The following is a 23615-nucleotide window of genomic DNA, read 5'->3' as shown; positions in this document are numbered from 1 at the left end:
CGCGGTTGCGGAGGCCGTAGGCGGAGAGCAGCTACGTCCAGACTCGCCTTTGCTCTAAGGAGCCCAAGGGGAGATCCAGGGGGAGGCAACACTTAGGGATGCCCTCCCGCCAGGAACGCCGGAGTCGCAATTTCGAAAGTGACCCGCCTCGCTTCCGAGGGACTTGCCTGTGAGCGCCGCAGGGGTGTGCATTTCTGGAAGTCTGAGAATCCCAGCGAACGCTGGCCCGGCAAGAGTTTTTAAGTCAGCTCCCGGGGCGTCTGTTTGTTTATTGACGCTTAGGGGAAAAGTCTGAGGATGTTTAACCAACCTCAGACCTGGCGCAAGCGAAAATCTCAGACTCTCTTGGGCAAAAGTCCTCTAATTTCTAGTCGTTATATAAGTAGGGGCTCTTTCTTACCCTGCCTACCCTAAGCGCTCTCGTTCCTATTCCAGGAGTTAAATGTGTCTCGCTTAAAAAAAAAATTTTTTTTTTCTAAGTTGTCATTATTTCCTTGAGTCCAAAGGCGGGAGAACGCGCAGGCCGCGCCCCGGGGTGCGCGGCGGCCCCACCCTTGCGCTGCGGGAGGGACGCGGGGTCCCGGGTGCCGCTGGCTTGCGCTGGAGCAGCCGCGCCCCGCAGTCCCTCCGTCCGCCACTCCACGTGGTCGGGATCAACAGTTTGCTGAGCTCATCAATGACACCTTGAACTTTTAATAAAGAAAATGGGTATTGCGCCGGGAGGGTTCGGCCGCAGCCGCCTCGCCGGGTCCTGCTTAATATTCAATGATCTCGCTCGCGCCTCCCCCTCCTCCCCTAGCAGAAATTCCACCGAGTCCGTTACTGGGCTCAGACTTTTAACTTAATTTACGGGGCCCCCACCCCAACCTTGGCTAGTAACCAGCGCCTTGAGGGCTAGCTTCCCCCCCTCCCACCCCTCTAGCTCCCGCCTGAAAATTGACATTTCGCCGGCGTCTCCGGAGGGAGCTGAATTTCACTTTGTAACTTTCTGCGGAACCCGAGCCCGGGTGGCAGCTCGGGTGGTGGTATCGTATGCAAATACGCATGCTGACGTTACAGATCATGTGGGTTTTGGCGTAGATTCCCCACTGATCGAGACATTTTTTCCCCCCTTTTTTTTCCTTTTTTTCCCCCCCTTTTAAAAAATTTTGGCCACTGTTCTCCGTACGGGGGCTTCTGTCTGGCTGGCTGGCTGGCAGGCTGGCTTGGCCCCCTCTTTCCCACGGAGCCCGAGCCGGGCGCCCGGTGGGGAGTGGGGAGTGGGTGGGGGGGGAGCCAGCAGAGTTCCATTTTGGAACGCCCCTGTGCCGCGTCTCCGCGTTCCCAGCCCGGGTCCCCGCGCTCCCAGCCCCCGGCGCAGGTAAGAAACTTCGCCCCGGCGCGGAGCACCCCCCCACCGCCCCGGCGCAGCCGGCCCCGAGCCCCGCACGCCGGGCACCGGCCACTCCAGCCCAACTTTCCCACCGCCGCCGCCGCCGCCGCCGCTCCCGAAAAATGTGTTGTTAATGGGACTTGGCCGGGTTTGTGATTGCAAAGGGGGGCGCGGGAGGGGGGTGGTAGGTAGTGTGCAGGCTTTCTTCTTTTTTTTTTTTTTTTGCGGGTGGGAGGAGATCAGAAGAGTCAGAGGTGGGGGAGATTTTTTTTTAAGAGTTCTGATTACAAGTTTGGATAAATGGGAGGCCGAGCGAGGAGGAGGAGGAAAAAAACATGTCTACGTTTCCCTATGTCGACATAAGCCACAAAAAAATATGGCGTCCGCTTTCGACAGGGCGTTACGTAGACCCGACTGTGTTTTTATTTATTTATTTCGGGGCCGGCTCCCTCCCTCCTTGGCCCGAGCGCGGCGCTTTGTGCGAGCGGGGCCGGTCCCGCGGGGACTCGGCCGGGACGTGGCCCCGGCTCCGCGGGGTTCGGCGGGCGGGGGGCTGCGTGTGTGTGCTCCCCGCCGTCCCCCCCCCCCCCGCCCCGCGCTCCCCGCGTCTCCCCGCTCCCGGTGACGATTCGCCGTAACGTGGTGGCAGGAAGCATGACGCCGTGGGCTGAGGCTCGCCTCTCCGCTCCGCGCTCCTGGCGGCTGCCGGCGGCGCGGGCGGGCGGGCGACCGGCCGAGCTACCTGCCGCGCGGGCCGGGCCGGAGCGCGGCGCTGTCCCCACGCCCCGCTCAGGTGCCGGGGAAGCCGCGTGGGGAGGGGCGGCGGGGGACACCCCCCGGGGACCCCCTCTCCGCAGGGCCCGGCGGCCCGCCCCAGCCCACCGTCGCCACCCCCTCCGCGCACCGCCACCCTCCACCCCCCCACCCCCCGGCCCGGAACCGCAGGGGGCGCGTTTCGTCTCTGCCCCCACGAGAGAGGTTCAGCTTTGTTGGTGTTACGGCTCCTTGGTGGGGTCCCCGGGACTTGGTCGACTCTTCGCCTTTACAAACTTGCCCCTTTCCCAGCTGCTGTGCAGGAGGCTGCGGAGGCGCAGATGAGCGGAAAGTTGGAAACCAGTGAGCATCACAGGACGGTCCCCTTGGGCCCGTCGCCGTGCGGAGCTCGGGAGGCGGCGGCGGAAGGGGAGAGGGGTGTGGGAGGCTGGGGAGAAAACTTGACGGGGAAGCTAAGTTGTGATTTGCTCAGGCTTCCACCTGATGGATTGGTTTCCAAGCCAGTGGGGTCTCTGCCTTCACAGTAATTTCCGCGATGGCCTTTTGTTTGTCTGGAAGGTGGGGGAGGAGGAAGGTGGGGAAACCAAGACTTTCCCTGGACCCCTCCCCTTGAAAGTGGCGCTGCCCAGACCCTGGAGTTCTGTCCAGCGCAATCCCCGACGGTCTCCCTCTGTTATCAGTGTTAATGTTGAATGTTAGCCGCTCAGTCGTGTCCGACTCTTTGCGACCCCGTGAACTATGGTCACCCCCACCCTCACCCCAAGTCTCTCTGTCCATGGGGATTCTCCAGGCAAGAATACTGGAGTGGGTTGCCTTTCCTTCCTCCAGGGGATCTTCCTGACCCAGGGATCGAACCTGGGTCTCCCGCATTGCGGGCAGATTCGTTACCGTTTTAGCCATCAGGGAAGCCACCTGGTGTTGTTAATGTTACTAATAGCAGCTCCCCAAGTCCGAGTCAGGCCGGTGAAGGGGAGCGGGGTGCAGGATTTGGGGGACAGGCATTGCCCCACTTCGTTCCTCTGGTTGCTCAAACCTCGCACAATTATCCTCTTAAAACACACACATACATAGACTCATTCACTCACTCACATGCACATTCTCTCTCCTGTAATGTTGAGCAGAAGTGAATGCCTTGAAGTGTAGGGAGTGAAGTTCTGAGAGCTCTTCAAGATTTCCGTCAAAAGGTGATTTTCTGTTTATGAGGGCAGTGAGTTAAAGTAGTGGAGTCCCAGGACAGTAATGTCAAAAAGCATTTGGATGACAACCAAGTGGAATAAATATCTTGTAAAATGGCATGTTTAACAGTAAAAATAGATTAATGGAGCCCTCAAGTGCTTGAACGGGACTCACATGAAGGTTTAAGTTTAAAGGGAAAGTTAATATAAAGCTATAGACACATCTTCTTTTAAGGCCAAAGGGGGGAAATGTACAAGTAAGATTGAAATGTGTCCCTGACAGTGACTGGACACATGATCTGGGAATATCGTTGCTATTTAAACACTCTGCTCCATTGACTGTTCTCATGTGCATATTTGCCTTCTGGCCAGGTTTGGTGTCAGCGAAGGATCCACTTGGAAGTTAACAGCTCTTAAGGGGAAAATTCAGAGGCCAAGGTTTTGGGGTAAATGGAATATACTAATTCCCATTTAAAGGCAAAAATCAAGATGCCACAAATGTTTGTTGGCACACAAGTATTCTCCCAATGTAAATGCAGCGTGTCTTGACATGCCCAAAGGCAACCCCACCTCAAGTGTCCTGTCCCCATCAGGACCATGAGACTCAGTGGGGTGCTGTGCATTTGACAAAAAAGGATAATGACAGTGTTTGATAACAGTTGCTAACACTGTTTCAGTGTGCCAGGCATAATGCTGTATATTTTACATGCTTTACCATTTAATTCTCACTATAACCCTATGAGATAAATACGATTATTATCCCAAGTTTACAGTGGAAGAAACTGAAGCTCCGAGAGGTGACAAAAACTTGCCCAGAAGCCACACAACAAGAGTTAGACTCCGCATTTGAAGCCAAGTCTTAACAGCACTCCAGTATAGCAGCTCCTCAGATATGGGAAGTTGTAGTTAGAATGAAAAGTAAAGGCAGAAAAGAGGGAACAGGGACCACTGCCCAGTGGTCCAAACTTGTAGGAATTTTCCTGGGTTTCATCTCCTACATGAAAGAAAGTAAAGTCGCTCAGTCATGAGCGACCCCATGGACTGTAGCCTACCAGGTTCTTCCATCCATGGGATTTTCCAGGCAAGAATACTGGAGTGGGTTGCCATTTCTGTCTCCAGGAGATCTTCCCGACCCAGGGATTGAACCTGGGTCTCCCACATTGTAGGCAGACGCTTTACCATCTGAGCCCCCAGGGAAGTCCTAATTCATCTCTTAATTAATTTATATTTAGCAACTCTGTGTTGATTTGTTTATTCCATAACTATAATATTCATCACACTAATAAAGGGCGATAGTCATTAAGCACTTTTATATGTCAGGGACCAAGTGCTTAAAATTAAACTATTTTGTCTTTGTGAAACCCAGTGGGGCAAGTACTGTCATTCTCTCCTTTATATAGATGAGGACCTAGGAGCACAGAGAGGTTCTCTAACTTGCTCAAGGCCAAACAGTAAGCAGAGTTCCAGACTCCAGAACATGTGCCGTCCACATGCCAGTGCGCTATTCTAGACATGTTGGAGATGCTGATGAAATGGAGCATCTCTCTAACCTTGATGCAAAGCCCTGCTCCAGGCACTAGGGAGATGTTAGTGGACTGAGACCCCTTACCACCTAGGAGTTTGAGCAAACAGCAGGCCACATCAAGCAGAATTAAATAGGTGCTAGAATTGAGAAGAGTAACTACTGTGGAAGTAGCATGAAGGGCAATGGCACCCCATTCCAGTACTCTTGCCTGGAAAATCCCATGGACAGAGGAGCCTGGTAGGCTGCAGTCCATGGGGTCGCAAAGAGTCAGGCACACCTGAACGACTTCACTTTCACTTTTCACTTTCATGCATTGGAGAAGGAAATGGCAACCTGCGCCAGCGTTCTTGCCTGGAGAATCCCAGGGACGGGGGAGCCTGGTGGGCTGCCGTCTATGGGGTCGCACAGAGTTGGACATGACTGAATCGACTTAGCAGCAGCAGCAACAGCAGCATGAAGGGCTCAGTTCTTGCACTGTGAGGGATCCCATAGAGGATTTCCTAGAGTGGGTAGCTGGGAAACTGCCCATGACTGAGGAGGAACCATGTCTGGAGGTGTGTCTGGTATCATTGCACACAGCTGTTAGCACCAGAAATTCTGCCCACCCATGACTTAACCAGATGGGGGCCTATTTGTGTTGGACAAGAAGAAAGTGGGTGGAATGGTGCCTCAGCTGTACCACTGGGGACCGAGGCTCTGTCTTTCTATTCTGCCACCCATAGAGTTTTACGCATTTGACCCCAGGTCTATCACCTCATGGTGGGAAGGGGGCTGCTGCATCTCCAGGCCTCACATCTGCCTTCCAGGAAAGGGGAATTAGGATGACTGAGGCACACAGAACATTTACCTAGTGTGGCTTTACTGTTACGTTTGGAAAGGGACACCCCTCTCAGGGACTTCTGTCCTTAGCTTGACCAGAACTGTGCCACATGGTCACCAGAACCTACTGGAGAGGGGCAATCACATGTTTTTAGTTAGGCGCATCAATGCCATAAATACACTGGAATTCAGCTTGTAAGGCAGAAGGGGTGAATGGTGGAAGTGTTGTTGAGCTGGAAGATAAAGTGTGTGTGGCCTCCGATGAGAAAAGGGGTGTATTCTGGATGAAATTAAAACTGCGTCCTAGGGGCCATGTGTGTTCTGCTGAGGTGGAGAGGGAGACGCAGGGAAGATTGTGCAGAGAGATGATGCCAGACTTGGAGGCAGACGTGGAGGAGGTTGATTTAATTTGTAGGTACTAGGGAGCCATTGCAGGCTTCTGAGGAGGGACTGTCAGGTGTCTTAAGAAGGTAAGACTGACAGCAGTGTGCCTTATGGAAATAAATCAGCTTGGCTCTTATTTGAACTAGAATGAGTTCTGGAAAGTTTCAGACCAGGGGACCAGTTCTGCCTTAGGGCAAAAAGAAGACAACACACTAAGAAAGTGAGGGAGATTTTCTTTTAGGTTCTGCCAATAGGAATCCAAAATTAACCTGATGTTAGTCAGCTATTGTGTGCATATTCAGTCACTTCAGTCGTGTCCAACTCTTTGTGACCCCATAGAGTGTAGCCCACCAGGCTCCTCTGTCCTTGGAATTTTCCAGGCAAGAACCATTTACTTCTCCAGGGGATCTTCCTGACCCAGGGGTCAAATCCCCATCTCCTGTGTCTCCTGCATCAGGCAGATTCTTTACCGCTGAGCCACCAGGGAAGCCTTTAGTCAGCTGTTACCAGGAAGCAGCTAGCTTTCCTTTTGCAGAAACTAATGAGTAGAACTGGACACAATGGAAAGGAGCACCAGTTGATTTCCCAAACACGACGCTTGCCTTTCTCCTGACCCTCAGATTCCCCGGGTCCTACCTGCAGCTCCAGCACTCATCAGCAGAATAATTTCAGTTGTGACCCTTCAGCTTTGCTTTTTTTTTTCTTTCACATTTGTTTAAAATTGGAGGATAATTGCTTTACAGTGTCGTGTTGGTTTCTGCCATACAACGTGAATTAGTCATAACCAAAGGTTCGTCTAGTCAAGGCTATGGTTTTTCCTATGGTCATGTATGGATGTGAGAGTTGGACTGTGAAGAAGGCTGAGCACCGAAGAATTGATGCTTTTGAACTGTGGTGTTGGAGAAGACTCTTGAGAGTCCCTTGGACTGCAAGGAGATCCAACCAGTCCATTCTGAAGGAGATCAGCCCTGGGGTTTCTTTGGAAGGAATGATGCTAAAGCTGAAACTCCAGTACTTTGGCCACCTCATGAGAAGAGCTGACTCATTGGAAAAGACTCTGATACTGGGAGGGATTGGGGGCAAGAGGAGAAGGGGACAACAGAGGATGAGATGGCTGGATGGCATAACTGACTCGATGGACGTGAGTCTCAGTGAACTCCGGGAGTTGGTGACGGACAGGGAGGCCTGGCGTGCTGTGATTCATGGGGTCGCAAAGAGTCAGACACGACTGAGCGACTGATCTGATCTGATCTGATCTGATGTATATAAACAGAGGGGATGCTCCCAGAGGCCCTTCTGTCAGTTTCCCCACACTGGCTTCCCCCAGAAAGGCCACCATCCCTGATTCTCTTCTCAGTTAATCACTTTATGATTTGGGGCTGTTACATATAAACCTGTTTCCTCAGCTCTAAAATGGAGATTATTCCAGTAGCTGCTTTCTGGATTGTTGTGAAGCTGAAGAAATTTACAGAAGGGTTTAGCATAGTGCCTGACACGTGGATTCTGCTCAGTAAATGTTACCTGTTGTCACCATCCTCACCTGCCATCATCATCTTGCCACCACCTCTAGGATGTGACTTTCTTGTATCCTTGAGAGGGGCCAAGTAATTAACATGCATGAATTTGTGCCATAGATTTCAAGACCCCAACTGTCCCCAGTTCATTGCAATTCTCCTCCATCCCACCCTCTCCCCCCACCACGCACACACACACACACACACACACACACACACACACACACTCTCACATATGTGCTCATTTGTGGCAAATCTGAGCAACTTCGGACATGGTGAGCTCTCCTGAAATATCACAGTGGGACCCTGGTGCACCGTTCAGGTAATGTGCTGTGTCATGGTTAAATTCAGGCAGTGCCGTTCTGAAAAGATGCTCAGCTGCTCACATACCCCGGTGGTAGACAACAGAGTGGGCATTGTTCTGGGTACTGACAGGGTAGTTTCTTTTGTAGTTGAAAAAGAGAAAGTCCTCTCGATTCCCCGCCCCCACCCTCCATCAAATAGGTTGTGATTTTAACAACATCCACCCCAATCTGTTTCCTGTTTCTATGCTTGAAGTCATGCATTTAAGATGGGTTGATTGGCAATGGGGTGTGTATGTGTGTGTGTGTGTGTGTGTATGTGTGTGTCTCCTACACACACACGTGTAGCAGACCCCCAAGAAGAAAAACTGTCTTGGCAACAGTCCATCATGTTCCACCCAAACTTTAAAAGGGAATCAAAAAAGACCAGAGTCAGAATCAAGTTTTCTTGCTGACACCTCTCTTTACCCGCCACCCCACCCCTGGTGAACAGTTTACCTGTTAAAAGCCACAGTTCACACACTTTCTTCCTCTTCCTGCCCTCCTCTTGTCCCCTAGCACTGAAACGCTTAGTGGGGATTAAATCTTATTACAGTGTTTCAGTGCAACAGTATTTACCATGTGAAACCTGTAGCGAATGAAATGCGTGTGCTGTTCATTCATGGGGGATCGATATGAAGGAATGTGGCCCAGGCATTCACTCGCTTTGGTATAAGAGGCTCAGAGTAGACTTTAGAGGTGCACAGGCTTGGTTTGGGATGGAGAAGTTCAAAGCACCTGCTGGGTTTACTTTCCTGGATTTAAAGCCACGCCTGGTTCACCTTGCAGGGGGAAATTAGCAAAACCCTGGGAACTGTTTGCTGTCAGGCTCCGGGCAGGGAGTGGATTCCTGTGTTCCTGGGGCCTCGAAGGGTGGCCAGGCTGATTTAGCTCTTTCTCTGGGAGGGAATGCTCCCTGTCGGGGGCCCAGAACAGACTCTGTGGGAGAGAAAAGTAGCCTGCTGTTGAGAAGGGTAGAGAGAAAAGATGAATGAGATTTCCTGGGATGGTTGGATGCCTGCACCTGCGGCTTCTGGACTCCAAACCAGCTGCAGAAAACCGAGGAAGGACCAGATTCTACACAGAGCAGGCTGCAGGCACACATGCAGGGGTAGTGCTAGCATGACGGTTTAAATCACTGTTGCAGAAAGGCAGGAGAACCAGTCCTCCGCGGGGCCGCCATTTGTATCCCTCAGAAGCATCTCCCCCACCCCGGGCCCCTGACCCCAGCTGTGTCCACTCTGGCTGGTGAGATTGAATAGAATACAAAGTCCCCTGCCCTCCCCAGACACACCACAAACACCGTGCCCCCATCTTCAGAGCAGCAAGAGCATCCAAAAATTGGGTACCTACTGTGTGCCAGGCACACTGCTGAACGTGCTGTCTTCACTGTGTCCTTCAGAGTGACTCTGAGGAGGGCATTCAGGGCCACGGTGGAGCCTCATCTTAAAGACCAAAGGAGACCAAAGCGCAGAGCGGTCAGGTGCTTGGTCTCAGAGAGGAGGTAGCCGAGATTCGCATTCACATCAGCCTGATGCTAAAGCTGATACTCTTATGCATCACCAGGTCTTTATATGTATATGTAACTATGTTTATGTATCTATTTTTGGCAGTGCTGGGTCTTCCTCGCTGCGGGTCTTTAGATTGGGTGAGCAGGGGCTACTCTCTAGTGCGGTACTCGGGCTTCTCGTTGCAGTGGCTTCTTTTGTTGTGGAGCAAGGGTTCTAGAGCACACGGACTTCAGTGGTTGCGGCTCCTGGACTCTAGAGCACAGGCTCAGTAGTTGTGACACTTGGACTTAGTTGCTCCGCAGCATGTAGGATCTTCCCGGATCAGGGATCGAACTTGTGTCTCCTGCATCAGTAGGCTGATTCTGTACCACTGAACCACCAGGAGAGTCCCTCACCAGGTCTTTCTGATGTCTTCTGGAGGCCTGGAACTATATGGAGGGAGAAGGGACAGTTTTAGAATGAGTTTCTGGACAGTCTGACAGCTTTTCTGCTAAAGGAATGTAGGGGTCAGTGTACGCAGGCGCGCACGCGCGCGAGTGTGTGTGTGTGTGTGGTGTAAGATTAGTTAAAACAGAAGAGAATTCCAGATCTGTGCCTGTTATCCTTAGCCACCCAAACCCCACTCCCAAGACAATTCTAAGCGTCTGTCAGTGTCTACACCAGAACATTCTCCAGGGGGCATGCCACCCTCTCCTCCCTGGCTCTGGCAAGAGAAGGAATCCCAGTGGGCTGACAGCTGAGAGATGGAGACGGAGGAGAAACTGGGTGCTACTTTCAGGATGCTAAACAGCCTTGCCAGCCAATGGGGGCAGGAGGTAGGGGGAGCAGGCGTTGGGAGGGTGGAGAATGGCTGGGTTGCTGTTTTTATACAATAAAAGAGGATCATTGTAATTGGGAGCCCTTGAATCATAACACGTCTGCCCATGGTTCTTTCCAGCTGCAGAGCCATTTAGTTAAATAGCACACAGAAAACTCCTTTCAGCTGACATTACTTTCCTGCTGTTCTTAAACGACAAGACCGGGCTGAATCACTCAAACGAAAAAGCCATCTCAGGCTCCCTTAGCCCCTGTGGGTATGCAGAGCTCCCATGGAATCTTCCTGGCCTGTGCAGGAGGACATTGAGAAATTATTTTCCTGTGCAATGCACCCTTGTCTTTTGAGGAGCAGCATCTTTAAAGTATTTGCAACCCAGTCTGGTCAGAGCTGGATATTGCACATGGCCAAGTTGTTTAGGATGGGTGGTGGCCCAGAGAGGGTAGGGAAAGGCCTCACAATGACAGGGGCTAGAGGAGGCAGGGCGTGTGGACTGACAGCCAGAAGATGGAAAAAGAGACCGCCCCCTCCTCCCAGCCAAGAAGCGAGGGGAAGGGATGCTGGTGGCTGCAGACAGGAGCAGAGAGGAGCACAGGCCCTCACCAAACCTCCCCTGATAGAGAGCACCGAGGCGGCATTATCCTATAGAACGGCCTGGAATTTAATTGATTCTAAGCATGCAGTGAATTTCTGCCAGAGCCACACAGTTCAGGAGAACTGGAAGACTTCAGGTCATTTCCAAGAGCAGAGAATCCTGGGTGCAGGGAGCCACAGAACAGAAAGGGTTTGGATCACTGGTGGGTTAATGGGAGACCCTCCAAAGATGGGGGGCTGCTGTGAGATTGAACGTGGCCTGACTTCAGCACTTTTAGAAATGGGATTTATTGTAAAAAGTCTAATGTCCTCTGTTGTCCCCAGAGAGGGATGTTGGGAGGATGAGAATAATAGCAGCATGGTGCGTGAGTAGGATCAAGGAGTGTTCTAGCAGGAAGGAAGTTTCGGGGTTGCCTGCTCCAACTTAGGGAAACTGAGGCCCAGAGAAATGAGGGAATTGACCCAAGGATGCCCAATCATATGGCAGCGCGTGACTTTTCCTCTTCTGCGCTGGCTAGTTTACTTCCTCTGTCCAATCAGCAGATACTCACTGAGCACCTGCCAGGGGAAGAAAACAGCATCCCTGCTCTCAGGAAGGTCATGGTCACTTGGCACTTAGCAGCAACTGCTTCCTGACATCAGAGGCACAGGGCCTGAGTGCTTTCTGTGGGCTAGCCCATGGCACTTCTGGGAGATGGGAGGACTCTGTTATCCCCATTTAATCGATAAAAAAGCACAGAGTGGGGAAGTCCTTTGTCCAAGGTTTCTGGAAGCCAGGCAGTCCTACACCACACCTAGTGCTCTTAAGGCTCAGGCTCGTGCACGTGTGTCCCCTCCTACCCTCTGTCCACCTGCAGCTCCAGCAAGAGGGCTGGGGCCCCACCCCACTGATTAGCGCCCTGGGGGCGGAACCACCAGCCCTCGCTAAGGATAACACAGGGATGGGTGTGTGTTCAGAGCTCGATGAAGGGCCTTCTCCTGCATGGGGGTTGTTCCCGATGTATTGAATGTCAACTGTGCATAGGCTCTGTGCCCCTCACACCTCACGTCATAGCCCAGGTCATCTGTACGGCAGCCCTGCTGAGCAGATAGTGGGGAGGGCAGAGCCGGAACTCCAGCACACATCCGTACAACCCAAGACAAGAACAGTTGCAGCTACATCGGGCAGGCATGCTGCAGCCGGAAGATGCTGATTGGGAGTCCTGGGTGGGCAGGCCACTTAGGGACACAGCATCGCTGGTGATGGGCCAGTTTCTTTTTCTGTAAAACTAAAGGTCTCTAAAAATAAACGAACTTGGAGGCACTTTGGGCAACTTTCAGTTGAGCAACAGATACTTATTTAATTTAAGTATAATAAAAAGTCCCAAGTGCTGTGAGTTGGGCCCTGGGCATCTCTGTAGCATAGATGTTAGTACTAGTCACATTTTAAAAAGTAATTTGAGAATAGCATTGAAACATGTATATTATCATATGTGAAACATTGCCGGTCCAGGTTTGATGCATGAGACAAGGTGCTCAGGACTGGTGCACTGGGATGACCCTGAGGGATGGGATGGGGAGGGTGGGAGGAGGGGGGTTCAGAATGGGGGACAGATGTACACCCATGGCTGATTCATGTCAATGTATGGCAAAACCCACTACAATATTGTAAAGTAATTAGCCTCCAATTAAAATAAATAAATTTTAAAACATAAATAGCTTCACATCCACCCATTTAAAATATACATTCTACTGACTTTTAGTGTATCTACAGAGCTATGCATCCATCACTAGGGTCTAATCTTTCAACATTCCCATCATCCCAAACAGAGATCCTGTGCCCCTTGCCAGTCATTCTCCATCCTTGTCTCCCTCGCCAACTCTAGACAACCACTAATCTTCTTTCTGCCTGTATAGCTTCGCCTTTACTGACGTTTCACATAGAAGAATTCATAAAGTACGTGGTCTTTCATATGCTTCTTTGACTTAGCATGTTTTTGCGGTTCCTCCATGTCACAGCATGCATCAGGACTGCATATTACTTCATGGCTAAATGATATTCCATTGCATCCGTAGACCACCTGGGGCTGCCATAGCCAAATACCCCAGACTGGGTGGCTTAAAGGACAGACATTTATCTTGTCACAGATCTAGAGGCTGAAAGTCCAAGCTCAAGGTGTCAGCAGGTTTGGTGGCTCACAAGGCCTCTTTCATTGGCTTGCAGCCGCTGCCTTCTCTCCACATCCTTGCATAGCCTTTTCTCTGCGCACGTGCCTCCATTATGTCTCTTCTGAGTGTTCAGTTTCCTCTTTTTGTGAGGATTGGACTAGAGTCCACCCTTACAGCTTCATGTTAACTTAATCACCTCTTTGAAGGCCTTGACTCACATTCTGGGAATAGGGCTTTAGCTAATGAATTTGGGCGGGACACAGTTCATATCATACCACAGTGGTATCGTGGGCCGTTTTGTTTATTCGGTGACCTGCTGCTGGGCAGTTGGGTTGTGTCTACGTCTGCCATTATAATAACGTTGCTGTATCTGTGTGCAGTCTCTGTGTGGACATGCGTTTTCATTTCTCTTAGGTGGCTATCTGTGTGTGGAAGTGCTGGGTTTTGTGTTTAACGTTTTGAGACACTGCCACACCGTTCTGGCTGTTTCCGTTTTACATTCCCACCAGCAGTGTGTGGGGATTCTGATTTCTCCATATCTTCCCCCACCTCCTGGTATTACCAGAAGCTCCGTTTTACAGGTGAGGAAACTGAGGCACCGGGTGGGGAAGGTCAATCACAGGGCTAGAGAGGAAAGGAAACAGGCTTTGCACACACACACACCACACACACCAGTCTGACCAGTTCCCTACCCAGGCCTGGGACTGATTAGCAAATGAGTCCCCAGTGTGTGGCATCTTTGATGGCGCTTGCTCTCAGGGTCAGCAAGTGTAGGCTCAGCACCCAAGAGGGAGGGGGTGCCTCCTTAAACATTGCATCCTGGTTTGCTACTTGCCTCACCTTTGTCCTGGCCCAGCCGCCACCCTGCCCTTGTGTGTGGGGTTCTGTGCTCCATGTCAGGGTTGGGGAGGGATGAGGGTGGGGACACTAAAGACAAAGCCACCATCCCTTCCTGGGAGGGGTCCTCAGTCTGGCTGGAGAATTTGTGCATTTGCAGCTCCACACAGTGAGCCGACCTGGACCTGCGGAGGCAGAGTCCTTGCACACAGGGTTGCTGTGCAAGATCACAGGGGCTCGTACCTGTGAGAGACTTCCCTGGTGGCTCAGCGGTAAAGAACCCACCTGCCAATGCAGGAGATGCAAGTTCAGTCCCTGGGTCGGGAAGATCCCCCTAGAGGAGGGCACTGCAACCCACTGCAGTGTTCTTGCCTGGGAAAGCCCATGGACAGAGGAGTCAGACAGGCTACAGTCCATACGGTCACAAAGAGCTGGACCCAGCTGAGCGACTACACAACAACCACAAACACCTGTGAGGGACTGAGCACAGCACCCAGCACCCAGGCAGCGCCTGGAAATGCTGACCAGCACCGTGGCGTTGGCACAGACGCACCTCACACCTGCGTCCGTGAGGCTGCCCGTGAGTCACTGTGGTTGAGGGAGGGCCTGATGCTTTGGGTCTGTGACTGGCAGCCTCATCCCCACCCCTCGGGAGAGCCGTCACCCAGCGACCAGCGAGTGACCTGAAATGAAGGAAACTGACCATCCACGCCCTCTGCGGACCTGCTCCGCCTGTCCTGGGAGTGGTGGGTCCATCCACAGAGCCCAGCACTGGCTCTCTTTCACCTCTCGCGTTTCCTGGCTGGGCCGCAGGCACTCCCAAGTCTGGCTCTGTTACCACCAAAGCCATAGTGCAATTCCTGTGCTCGCAGGTTGAGAAAGTACTTGATGGCTAGTACCTGTGGGGATCAGGGTGAGGCAGGGAAGGGATGTTCTTTCAGGGTTGGGGTGGCATATGATTGATCCTAGTAGGATATTTGGGGACTCAGTTTCAAGATATCTGGATATAGAAGATGTTTCAGTGATAGAAATGACGAGAGACTTCTTGCTCTGTTTGGTCAAAGGCCACATTGATTCTGCACATGGCTTAAATAGACTCACCTCTCTTAATAGTTTTTCTTGGAATATAATTGCTTTATAATGTTGTGTTAGTTTCTGGCGTACAACAACATGAATCAGCTGTACATATACATATATCTCATCCCTCTTGAGCCTCCCTCCCACCACACCCCCATCCCACCCCTCTTGGTCATCACAGCACCAAGCTGAGCTCCCTGCGCTCTACAGCAGCTTCCCGCTAGTTATCTGTTTTACACATGGTCGTGTAAATGTCAGTGCTGCGCTCCCAATCCGTCTGTCCCATGCTCCCTCTCCCCTCCTCTGTCCACATATCTGTTCTCTACATCCTGTATCTGTATTCCTGACCTGCAGATAGCTTCATGTGTACCTTTTCCCTAGATTCCATATATATGCATTAATATATGTATTTGTTTTTAATCTTTCTGAATTACTTCATTCTGTATGACAGACTCCACATCTCTACAAATGACCCAACTTCGTTCCTTTTTATGGCTGGGTAATATTCCATTGAAAATATGTACCATATCTTCTTTATCCATTCATTTGTTGATGGACATCTAGGACTGATGTTGAAGCTGAAACTCCAATATTTTGGCCACCTGATGCAAAGAACTGACTCATTTGAAAAGACCCTGATGCTGGGAAAGGTTGAAGGCGGGAGGAGAAGGGGACGACAGAGGATGAGATGGTTGGATGGCATCACTGACTCAATGGACATGAGTTTGAGTAAACTCTGGGCGTTGGTGATGGACAGGGAGGCCTGGCGTGCTGTAGTTCATGGGGTCGTGAAGAGTCAGACAGGACTGAGCGACTGAACTGACTGAACTGAGCTTGCTTCCTTGTCCTAACTATTGTAAATAGTGCTACAGTGAACACTGAGGTATATGTGTCTTCCTGAATTATGGTTCTCTCAGGGTATATGCTCAGTAGTGGCATTTCTGACTCAGTGGTCCTGCCTTGGGGGACGGCGGCTTGCTGGCAGTTCAGACCTCCTGGCTAGCGCCCTCATAGCTCTGCACGTGCACCATGCCAGCCACACAGCTGCATGGAGCCTGGGTGGCCTGTGCCGTGGTGTCGCTGTGTGTCTCGCCAGTGGTCTCAGGTACGTTCTGGCACTGTGACAAGACCTCTGTCTTGCTGGACACAGGCATTTACACTTTGATCCCCACACCCCCACGCCCATCCCCTGCTACCTGAACACCTAGCTCTGGTTGAGTGGTGGCTCAGTAACCACTGCTCAGTTGATAAACAGAATCGAATAAAATATAATCTGTATGTGTGTTGAGATAGGAGTGGGGAGTCATACTGGGTCTGACTACCCAAAAATGAACAGAAATTTTTCTGGAGTTGGTTTTTCAGTAAGAGAGAAGGAGGAAGTCTTAAGGGAAGGAATACGTGTCATGGCCGATGTCACCATTCCCTCCCCGCCTCCACTCCAATGACATGTGGCTCTAAAACACCAAATCTGATCGTGTCCCACTGACCTCCGAAAACCTCCCAGGAGTCATAAACCCAAATGCTCTTAGGGGGTTTTCAGGCAACAGAAACAAGTAAAGGAGTCAGTTGTAGGACAGTAGGAAGTGATTGTGCATGCTAAGTCGCTTCAGTCCTGTCTGACTCTTTGTGACCCCATGGGCTATGGCCCGCCAGACTCCTCTGTCTATAGGATTCTCCAGGCAAGAATACTGGAGTGGGTTGCCATTTCCTTCTCCAAGGGATCGTCCCAATGCAGGGATTGAACCCATTTCTCTTGTGTCTCCTGTTAGCAGGGAGGTTCTTTACCAATAGCATCACCTGGGAAGTGGTAGGTAGTAGATCAAAGTAGAAAGCACATGTCCAGCTGAAAGGCACTCAAAAACCCCAAATCAAAACCATTTGAGTGGACTTTCCTGTCCATGCCAAGGACTGCTGTTTAATAACTTCTGACCCATAGAACCAAGTCCAGATTCTTTGAGAGCTGACCTCTACCCACCAGACATATTTTGCCATAACCGCTTCCCACTCCACCATGTGCCCCACACTTGAGCCATTCAAGGCCGAGCCCTGAACCCCGCATGCTCCACCTTCTTTCCCTTTTCTTTCCTTTTCTACATGTAGGTCCTTCTCCCCAGCAAGACTCATCCCCCAGACTTAGCCGTTCCCTGGTGGCTCAGACAGTAAAGAATCTGCCTGCAGTCGAACCTGCAGGAGACCTGGGTTTGATCCCTGGGTCAGAAAGATTCCTTGGAGAAGGGAATGGCAACTCACTCCAGTATGCTTGCCTGGAGAACCCCATGGAAAGAAGAACCTGGTGGGCTACAGCTCATGGTGTCAGACACAACTGAGCGACTAACACTTTCACTCATTCCTGCCCTGGAAATAACTGCTTAGAAATCCTAGCATGTGGATTTTGACCTTTTTGCACCTCTGTCTCCCTGAAAAACCGTGGACCAACCTCCGCCCCAAAGGAGAGTTTCCTCTTTGTCTTCATGTTCCCAGCACCAACCCAGAGCTGGCCCCGTGAGCAGGTTCCAAATGACTGTCCCTCGAGTGACTGGTTGGTTCTACAAATGAGTGAATGATCATCGGGCCTGTTTGGGAGCCTGTGCTCTGGGTCAGAAGGAGGTAAAGTAGCAGTTGCTACCCGCTGCTGCCCCTAGTGGCTGGCGTTGCCAGTGCCTGGAAGGACAGTCACTGGACCATTTCGTCACAGGAAGCTGGCCAGACGGCTTCCGTCCCAGGCTGCCTTTGTCCCAGGTTTGGGGGCCTCTTGGCCAAATTCTGACGATCTGCCTGCCTCCCTGGCTCCGCCCAGCTGCCTCATCTGAACATCTGGCCTCTGTGCGCATCCTGGGTGCACTTCTTTCCTCTGACGTGGTGGCAACCTTTGTTTCCTTCCAGGAAGACCGTGTCCACTGTCCTGTGTGGCACCCAGAGCAATACCGCAGGATCTTTCTACCACTTCCAATAGTAAACAAACTCTTTTTTTTTTTTTTTTGGCCAAGTCTGAACTTGAAACCAAACTCTAAAGGTGGTAGAAAGAAGGACACGCATTGATTGAATGCCTGCTGTATGCCAGCCATTGAGCCAAGCATGTTGTCTAACCTACCTTATTTAATTTCTTTCATTCCCCCAGCGACGCCACTTGGTAGAAATTTTTATACATTCGACATCTGAGGAAAGTGAGGCTTTATGAAATTAACTTGATTTAAAGCCAGACCTGAGTGATCTCAGAGCCCAGGTACTTGCCACCCTACAGAGCTGGTGTATTAGTTAGAGGTTATGAAGACTCTGTGTTGAGTGCCTCAGTGAGTGGGATACGCAGACGTGGACCCTGCATTTCCTTCCAGAGTTTACTATTTTGATTATAAAAGGCTGCATGGCTAGAGTGAGTAACAGAGGCATCTTTTCTCTTTCCTTTAGAAGGCGCTTCCTGGCACTAACACAGATCCTCATTCTCAAGAAATGTCCTCATGCAGTATTTTAAAAAAAGAATTGTATTTATTTACTTATTTTTGGGTTGAGCTGGGCTTTTGTTGCTGCCCAGACTTTAGCTGCAGCAAGCAGGAGCCACTCTCCAGTTGCGGTGTGCGGGCTTCTCATGTCGGTGGCTTCTCTCGGGGCTGAGCATGGGCTCTAGGGTGTGCAGGCTTCAGTAGTTGTGGTTCCTGGGCTCTGGACCACAGGCTCAGTAACTGTGGTGCACACGCTTAGTTGCTTCATGGCATGTGGGATCTTCCCAGACCAGGGATCAAACCCGAGTCTCCTGCTTTGGCAGGCGGATTCTTTCCCACTGAGCCACCAGGGAAGCTCCCTTACACAGTTTTGTCACCAATTTATTTTCCTCTACGGAGGGAAGAAAAAAAATATATTTGTCTCAAGAGAGATGGCCAGTTTACTAAATCTTACAGGATCATCTCACGGGTTAGGAAAAATAATTGTTGAGATTTAAATTATGTGTGTGTGTGTGTGTGTGTGTGTGTGTGTGTGTGTAATAGAGAATAACTGGCCTGTGACAGACAGGTATGAATGCTCGAGAACAAGCACTGAGTAAGATGTGTTAGTAGTCAGGTTAGGCTAAGCTATGATGCAGTGACAAATAAACCCTGATATCCTACTGGCTTAACCAAACAAGGATTATTTCTTACTTTCATGAAATGCATCAAAGGGCAAGAGCTCTTCAAGGCAGCTGTGACTTAGGGATCCAGGCAAGCTGAATTTTTTTTGGCCGCATCATTTCAAATTGGCTTTCAGGCTCCTAGAGAGGAAAAGAAGACTAAAGAGTCACATATACCCTCTTTAAACGTGTCAGTTCTGCTCACACGACCCTGCCTAACTGTAGGGAGTCTGGAAGAGCACAGGGGAACACATGGATGTTTGTCAAGTAGTATGAGTCTCTATCCAGCAAAGTCCTGGGCTCACTGGCCGTGTTGAGTCTCATGGAGTAAAGATTACCAGTAGCAAAGCCCCAAGCTGAACAGAACTTCCTGCCACTTAGTCGAATGCCACTTCTAGCTCTAAGAACAGTGTCCAATTGTCCTGCCCAATGGTATGTGAGGAAGTGGTCCTGATGATCCAAAAGACCACGAAACATAAATTTTTTTTTTGCAGCATATTTATTTTTCTTACATTTTGTGGAGTACTAATCCAACTTGGTTCTGCCTTAAGCATCCAGTCTGGCACAAAGGAAATTAAAATTTAATGAGGCCCTAATTACTGCCAAGCATGAATGCTACTGAGTACAGGAGTAACTCTAATGGCTGGTGTTTACCATGAGTGAGCATGCATTGTGCCAGGTGGATTCTCAGCACTGGTGGACGAATTTATATACTCCCCCACCTCCCCTCGGAGGACCTGACCATTCCTTTCCTCCCGAGAAAGGCCTGGTTATCTGCATGTAATAGATGAGGAAATTGAGCCTTGGAAGATGAAGGAACACAGCCAGGAAGGGATAGAGCTTGCTGAGCAGGATTGTTGTTGTTGTTGTTCAGTCCCTAAGTCGTGTCCGACTCTTTGTGACCCCACGGACTGGATCACACCAGACTCCTCTGTCTTCCGCTATCTCCCAAAGTTTGCTCACGTTCACGTCCACTGAGTCAGTGATGCTGTCCAACCGGCTCATCTTCTGTTGCCCTCTTCTTTTTCGAGCAGGATAGCTGATAGCCAGCACTTGACTCGTGAGATTGGGAGTGTGTGGGCGATGCAGGAAAGGCCAGGGATTAAATATTAGTGTCATTTGGGAAAGTAGTTGAAAGCTTTTTGTGGATTCAGCTATGCATATACATTCCAGCATCACCGACTCAATGGACATGAGTTTGAGCAAGCTCCGGAAGTTGGTGATGGACAGGGAAGCCTGGCGTGTTGCAGTCCATGGGATTGCAAAGAGTCGGACACGACTCAGTGACTGAACTGAACTGATACATTCCGGGGGAGGTGAAGGCAGTGTCAGAAGTGTTCTGGGTGTTGGACACTTTGGTTATTCATACAACATGTATTCCAGCTCCTACTATGTGACAGGCACCATGCAAAACACTAGGAATGCTACGGTGGTGAAAAAGATTCTACTTCAATCTAGATTTATTTTTCTATGAAACTTTCTAGATTTATTAAATGTATTTTTAAATTAATTTTTAAAATATTTTTATTTATTTGGCTATACCAGGCATTCTTTGTGGCATTAAGAATCTTTAGTTATGGCATATGGGATCTAGTCCCCCAACCAAGGATCGAACTCAGGACTCCTGCTTTGGGAACACGGAGTCTTACCCACTGAACCACCAAGGAAGTCCATAAAAGTCCTTGAAAAGTAACTTAAGAACCTTGATCCTAACATCCTGCCCAGGAATGGCCATGTGTTTGAATCTTAGCTCTGAAAACACTGAATGTAGCCCCTGGGGCTCTGCTCAGAAAATAAATACCCTCTTCAACAAGTGGATCCCATAGTCAACCAGCCAAGCATTTGTTGGTTATCACCTTTGCATAGTTCCTGTCTTGAACAGTCAGCCAACCAATATGAACCCGTAGCCTCCAAGATCATCTAGTCCAACCCTCTGAGGTCTTACAGGAGAGGAAACCCAGGGTTGTAAAAAGCTGAAGGCCCTTCAGCTACTTTAAAAGGTTTCAATGTCAAATCTGGCTCCAGAATGATGCAATGAAACCAAAAGCGCTCCTCTCTCCTCTACACTTACATTCGGGAATGTTAAGATAGAGTGTTTCACCTCTCTGAGCTCTTAACACCTTTGCCCATAAGCCTTTCCACCAGCCCAGAGCGCCCAGGGCAGGAGAGCTAACAAGCCCATCTCCCCACCCAACTCCTAGGTTTAAGCGGGAGGAAGTGAAGACATTCTTCCCTCCGTTACAGAAGGTAAATAACACATGCAACATCAAGTTACCAGCAATGGGAACTGGACTAGAACCCTGTGCATTTTGCTTGTGCTTCATTTTTTTCTTTCTTTTTTTCTTTTTCAGTACTAGAATTTCATGCCAAGTTCTCTGACCAAGTTACTCACTTCAGATTGGAGCAGGGGTGGGGCAGGTAGAAGAGATATAAATCCAGAGAAATCTATTAAATATCGTTTTGGTGAACTTCACATTTTGTAGCTGGTCTGATGTCCAATAAATCCTAGTGTGTCCTGGTTACCTCTGTGGGGTAGAGGGCTTGGTTGGAGTGAGGCTGGTCGTCCAAGGAGGGAGCCGGACGGTGCCCAGTCTTTCTACTGGGAGAAGCTCTCGTTCTCAGCGACCCTGCTGGATGCTGATGTGTGGTCAACTTTTTGTTTCTAACCTTCTGGTTGAGTCCCAACCACCTGCCTCCCACCAGCCCTCTGCCTTTGCTTTGCCCGAATAACGGCATTGGAATTTACTTTTGAGAAAAAGAAAATGCTTTTGGTTTTTGGTAGCTAGTCCAGTATAGCTGGAGTCTGTCTGTCTTGCAGTTCAGGTGACCTTGACGACAGAAGAGGCTGGTCACCACTGGGTGTCTTTCACCGTGCCCCTTTGCATCCTGCTCTCTTCCTCTGTCCTGGGTTCATATAGAACTGGTTGCCGGCGTCATGGTGGCCCCCTAACTTTTCTGCTCTGCTCGGTGCCCACAGAGGAAGCTAGCGTGGGGCCTGTAACCCTTGGCTTCTGCAAAAACAGTGGGAGGGTGGAGGGGGAGGTGGTGTCTGGATCCTGGATGGCACAGTGGAGCCCCCAAGCTGTCATGGCCACCCCTGTGCTCAGTAAATATTTGTGGAATTCCTGAGGCAGGCAGCACCAGTGGGCCCACCCTGACCCTTATCTGGGAGGTGAGCTGTTGGAGATTTGACATTCCGTCGTTTGTTCTGGCAGCTGATGAAACGTCTTTGCACCACATGCTCTCCAGCACCTAAAGTGCAGGTTAACGGTGAAAGGCTTACATTAATCGTGAGAATAGCTAGTGGTCACTTAGCCATTAGTTGTTTTTTTTTTTTTCCTGAAGGGGGCCAGGAGATGAAAATCCTATTAAACTCCAAGAGCTAAAGAACAAATAACTTGTTTTGTTTTGTTTTTCCCCCTTTCAAAACCGTGTGGGAGGCTTGCCTGAAAGACTTAGAAAAACAAAACAAAAACCTACGACTGGAAGTTGTATCGTGTGTAGATAGGTGCGCACACACACAAACAGAACTAAAACAGCACAGCTGGGGAGATGAATATTTTTGAGTCTTTTCTTTGCCGGTGCCTAGGTATTTGTAACCAACTTTAACAGCAGAAAATAGACATTACGGCTGATAGTCTGTTTTAGAAGTTCCACGTTGTAGACCTCCAACTCTGTAAATCAAGGCTTTCAAGGAATGAAAAGACTAGACATTGGTGGTTGAAAATAACAATGCGTAGAAAAATTCCTGCCCCTGGGTTTGCAGGGAGGGTTTACTTATTGCAAATTGCCTACTTCATTCTGGCTGTCTGTAATAAAACTCTCAGGGCAGCATGGGCAGGTTGTCATTTTTAGCAAAACAATTAATTAAACATATTCCAGCACATTTCCCCCATAATGCCCCCTTCTTGTGAAATGGAGTGTCGGAAGTTGGGTCTGACAGCTGTCCTCACGAGCAGGTTTTTTGACCCGGGGCTGCTGTCTGGGGACTCTGGGAACCGAGGACGGTGTTTTCAGCTCAGAGGAGAACTCTACAGACTAAGGGAGCAGAGCTGTTCAGCTGCGTCCTCCGAACCCCAGAGACACACTTGGAGGAAGGTGGCTGCCACTTCCCAGCCTTCTCTGCCTTCCCGTTTGGAAGAGTCGATGTGGAACTTTCCCACTCTTCTGGCACGAGTATGTGTCCTGAAAGAAATTCCATACACAGGTGAGGGTCGGGAGGCCTGGGGTCTCGAGCTGCCTGCTGACTCTGAAGGGGCCATCCGCTCCCTCTCTGGCCACAGGGTCCCTGCTCGTCAAGAGAACGTGGGCTCACAGCCTGGGGGTCACTGTTCCTCGCAGGGGTCTGGCGCTTGGGTTCCCTCTGCCCGCCCTGGGCTGGCAGGGCTTCTACAGGTCAGGCTGCCTGTCAGAGGCCCGCTGCCACCCTGGCTGCCTCAGCGGAGCCTGTTGACTCAGATCTTTCTGGAAGCCTTGAACGTTAAGAAACTGCCCAGGGAACTGGTGTGACGTTTCCTCGGGAAGCCCCCTCGTGTGTGGAGCGGGAAGGCTGCTGTGTGCAGCTCTGGAGGCGGTGGGCCTGGGACAGATTTACAGGGAAGAAGGAAGAAAAGGGGAAGAGAAGGGGCAGC

The 23615-nt window shown here is 50.4% G+C and overlaps 1 protein-coding gene across 2 annotated transcripts in view; it reads left to right on the top strand.

Moving 5' to 3' along the window:
- The first annotated feature begins 599 nt into the window (after nucleotides 1–599).
- ZHX2 (zinc fingers and homeoboxes 2) overlaps nucleotides 600–23615 on the top strand; it is a 180712-nt gene continuing 157696 nt past the window's right edge. The window contains exon 1 of one of the 2 annotated variants that reach the window (XM_061438696.1): nucleotides 600–1360. The gene's annotated coding sequence lies outside the window, so the exon portion shown is untranslated. The remainder of the gene's footprint in view (nucleotides 1361–23615) is intronic. The other variant, XM_061438697.1, reaches the window with a different exon arrangement.

Source organism: Bos javanicus, chromosome 14 (assembly GCF_032452875.1).
Source record: "Bos javanicus breed banteng chromosome 14, ARS-OSU_banteng_1.0, whole genome shotgun sequence".
Lineage (NCBI taxonomy): Eukaryota > Metazoa > Chordata > Mammalia > Artiodactyla > Bovidae > Bos > Bos javanicus.
The sequence above is the reverse complement of the archived record's forward strand: the minus strand, read 5'-3'. Positions and strand labels throughout refer to the sequence as shown.